Genomic DNA, 5,000 nt, shown 5'->3' with positions numbered 1-5,000 from the left:
ACAGAGGAGCGAGCAACCAAAGAAGACATCGATAGAAATGAAACATAAAAAAAAATTAAACTGAAAGTCTAAACACGGTACCAATCACGTTAGACAAGAAGGAAGGTCCACATTTTCTCTGTAAAATCAGTTCCTTCTGATTGCATCGGTTGAACATGAAAGCGGAATTAAGAATCTCGCAGACGTCCCTTTTATGTCACGCTTCACTTCAACCACTAGAATAAAAGCGCGGATTAATAAAACGGACTGACACTGTCTCTTTCCCTTCATCACACTTCCATTTCCATTTCTGTCGCTGCGTATCATCTTCATGACTTTCTTTTACATCGAATTCTGCATCCTCACGTCACAGTTTGAAGGTTTATTGACTGCTTCTCTCTCTCTCTCTCTCTCTCTCTCTCTCTCTCTCTCTCTCTCGCAGACTTACTAGGTGTGAATCATACCTGACTTGCTTTTATTTTACTTTTCACATATAACTTCGCATGCAAGCGTCACAATTTATTAGTTTCTTCTTCTTCTTCTTCTTCTCTCTCTCTCTCTCTCTCTCTCTCTCTCTCTCTCTCTGACTTCCTAGGAGTGAATCATACCTGATTTGTTTTTATTTTGCTTAACTTTCTTTAAAAAAAACTTCACACGCAGGCGTCACAGTTTGTTATTCTCTCTCTCGCTGACCTACCAAGTGTGAAGCATTCACGATTTGTTTTTATTTTGCTCAATTTTCGTTAAAAAAAATGTAGCATGCAGGCGTCGTAGTTTGTTAGATTATTCTCTCTCTCTCTCTCTCTCTCTCTCTCTCTCTCTCTCTCTCTCTCTCTCGTTGACATGCGAGGTCAGATCCCAACTCTTTGAATTACCCATCCCGCAACACGCGATATCGACCCCTCCCGTCAGATCCTTTCTCCTAATAACAGGCCTGGTGCCTCCATGAATGAGGTTCCCCCTCATGAATGAGGATACCCCTTCGCCTCACCTTTTTCTAAAAGTTTCGCTTGAAATGACGATAGTGGTCTTTTCCCCTTTCACCAACACTACTCTCCGAGCCGGCCAAGAAAATTAGATAGAAATTCATTTCTCGTCATAACGTGGTTCCGGATTCACAATGTGCTGCAGGTCCGTTGCTAGGTAACCAGTTGGTTCTTAGCTACGTAAAATAAATCTAATCCTTCGGCCAGCCTAGTGGAGAGCTGTTAATCAGTCAGTGGTTCACAAACTAAGATACTTTAACAATCCTCCACCATGAGGAAAAAATTGGGGTCCTCACCTCAGGGGAAATAAAAAAGGGGAGGAGGGAGAGGGAGAATGGTGCTTTAGCAGCGCTCATATGACAGTGGACGAGATATAATTCATACGTTAGCCCTCTTTCTTTTCTAGGGTCACACCCCATTAGTCGTGAAGAAATCCAATAGCAAATTGCTCTGCGTGGGAGTGTGATCTACCTAGACATTAATCTTCAAGAACCCAACAGAAAATACCGCTCCCAATCGAAGAACTACGCTACCTTTCAATTGGCCGTTATACGTTATGACGTTGTAAATCAACGCGAACGCCGATTTCAATCATTCTGGATGAAAATGAAGCCTGACTTATGCGAACTTACTTTTCCAGTTTTCTAAGAATATTCGATACTGTAACTGCAGTGCCTAAAGCCCATGATAAGATACTTTATACCCAAATACCTGGCAAATCCTTGAACCTTGATCACATGCACAGAATTATAATAAGAAAGATAGAAAACAAAATTTAAGGAGTGTCAGTATGAAAATCAATGCTAACACTGCGTAATTTTCCATGAATGTTCTGAAAATTAATTTTTTAATATTATTTTTTAGTTGTTCTCCTTATTCCATTTTTTCATATTCTTTTTCAGTTATCCTCCTTATTGCACTGTGTCATATTCTTATTTCCAGTTATTTCCCTTACTATTTAATCATTTATTTTTAAAAATGATTCTTCACTTCTTATATTTGACGTTAACTAAGGAGACAATTTCTAAATACAGCTACACATTGACCTCAGAAAGAGATCACAAAGCTTTTGAAGATGGTAAAAAAGTACTTTACAAGAATATATAAATGTCACTGCCACAGAATCAAACGCAAACATTCATGTAAGCGTGTAAGCTATACAAAAATAACCACACCTTATAGGAATGGTTCTCAAATTTCTTGGTGTCGTTATCCCCGGGAGTGGTGTGACAGATCAGCATTACCCCTACCCCAGTCCTCTTCAGTTATGTGAAGTCATAATATAAAGGAAAGAAAAATGTTGGAATGCTTCATTTCTAATGCATTTTATATGTAAGAAAATTGATTTTACTTTAACTCAAGTCTTAAGAAATAAAGAATTTAGATTTTAGAGGTACTTCTCTATTATTTATTAATTAATCAATTTATTTACTTATTATTATTATTTAAAAGTTTACTGAATTTTACTACAAAGAACTATTACTTTTAGAAAGTGCCTCGTTACCCCCAAGAAACGGGTTCATTACCCCCATGGGGTAACTACCCCCAGTTTGAGAACCACTGCCTTATAGGAATGAAAAAATTCCATCAACTATGTTTCGATGGAAACGCGTTCTAACTCTCAAGAAGCAATATAATGACGGTAAAAATTTATGACACATGAATTTACGTAGGGTGATCAGTGATATGTCAGAATTTTTTAATAAAAAATTTCCCATAAATTATATTTATTCTACTTGACAATATTATGTAATAACACGACACAAATGAAGGAATAAGTTGCAATAAATCATGCTTCGTAAGCATGATTTATATAAAAAAAAAAATAATCAAAATAAGAATTGCCAATGCTTTCCATTCTCTGACAAATACCAAAGGACTAGCACCGCTTTTACATAGTAACAATATTAAGCATAAAAACTGTATATTGCTATCCCTGAATCAAAGGGTCTTATTTTCCAGCCGTATGAATCAAAATGTCCGTCCGCCTTGGTTCTCTATATGATGATGATGATGATGATGATGGATATTATTATTATTATTATTATTATTATTATTATTGTTGTTGTTGTTGTTGTTTTGTTCAAATCGATCAATCAATAATACATAAACTTGCAAAACAGTTCAACCATTTGAAGCATAATTTTAAAATGACGTTTCTTTATACATAACCATGAAATTAATGAAAAGGAAATTCCAATCAGACGCACAGAAACAATTTTTTTTTTTTGCGAACTATTTTGGGAATTAAAGGGGACAGAGACCTATGGGGAGACCTTACATTCAATCCTGGGAAGTACAGGCTTTAGTTCGTCTGGTGCCGAATTATGGAGCACAAGATAACTGTCCGATTATGTGTTCGGTCACTGCACTGTATAATTTGTGCTCCAGTGTATAAAAAGAAAGAGCGATAGAGAGAAAGAGAGATAGAGAAAAGTGGGTTGATGATTTACTGCAACTGAGCGTCAACGAATTAAGGGGGATTGATGTTTCCTTGTATACAGTGTGATTAAAACGTTGCGATGATGACTTCTTGTTATGATCCCTTTTGGGTTATTAGAAAATCTATGAATAGCCATTCTAAAGATAATTATCATACTGAGATTTAAAAGTCGCGATGGTTACATCTGTATAGGTATTCATGTATGTACTTCTGTATACATGTAAGTATATACATATATATATAGTCTGATTAATACGTCATGACGGTGCCTTATTATTATTATTATTATTATTATTATTATTATTATTATTACTTATTTATTATTATATATGGATATATATGTATATATATAATATATACATACATACAGTATACTGTGTGTGTATATATATATATATATATATATATATATATATATATATTTCTATATATATATATATATATATATATATATATATATATATAATCCCCCATATGATTATAATAATAAAGCACGGTTTTGGCGCATTTTTCACATTGCATCCGGTGAAACATCAATCACTCTTAATTCGCCGACGCTCAGGTCGTATTTCGACCACCGCAAATCACACCAGAGCCCCGCTCCTTAACCTGACTTGCTGCCTTAATCCATTCATCATGTGGATCTCAAAATCCACTGCAAGGTAACTGATTCTGAAACACTGCTCGATCTGGTCGAGTTCACTGTCTACCTTACAGGAGATATGGCTACTTGACTGTGATGCTTGCAATATGGAGGACAAAATGCTAATGTTTGCTACACTGTGATGCTTGCAATATGAAGGACACGCCACTGGAACTCACAGACACCCTTAGACACAGGAAGAACGAGAAGAGAAAAAGCTGTTTCAAGTAACGAAAAAGTGTGTTGAACTAATCAATGAATTGTCAATACAGAAATATGGGAATTCCACTGCATAGGTAGGATTCCTCTCTTTGGTAACAGATCAGTACTGACCTTTGAAACTTAAAAAAAAAAAACAAACACATTGGAGAAGAAATATATTCAGAAGCACAGAAAGTTTCTTCGGACCACTGAAGACAGCATGACGCTCGGGAACTGTATGTGCTTCTGAACATATTAATTTTGTTCTCCAATGTGCCGTTTTTTTAAGAATCCTCTCTTTAGGTTATAAAGGACGTGATACTGAAACCATAGGACAATACAAACGATGGAAATGGAAAACTATGTACCATAATGTAGATAAGATGGTGAGAAATGGATAAATACTATAGGATTGTATTATCACTGGTAGATGTTGAGAACCTAATAATGGGATAAATAAATTATCATTGTAAGAATACCGTTCCTCATTGGATGGGTGGGTATCGCTCTCGGCTAGCACTCTGCTAGGCCCCGCGTTCGATTCTCCGACCGGCCAATGAAGAATTAGAGGAATTTATCTGGGGTGATAGAAATTCATTTCTCGTTATAATGTGGTTCGGCTTCCACAATAAGCTGTAGGTCCCGTTGCCAGGTAACCAATTGGTTCTTAGCCACGCAAAGTAAATCTAATCCTTCGGGCCAGCCCTAGGAGAGCTGTTAATCAGCTCAGTGGTCTCGTTAAACTAAG

Source organism: Macrobrachium rosenbergii, chromosome 5, assembly GCF_040412425.1.
Source record: "Macrobrachium rosenbergii isolate ZJJX-2024 chromosome 5, ASM4041242v1, whole genome shotgun sequence".
Lineage (NCBI taxonomy): Eukaryota > Metazoa > Arthropoda > Malacostraca > Decapoda > Palaemonidae > Macrobrachium > Macrobrachium rosenbergii.
This window is presented reverse-complemented; position numbering follows the sequence as displayed.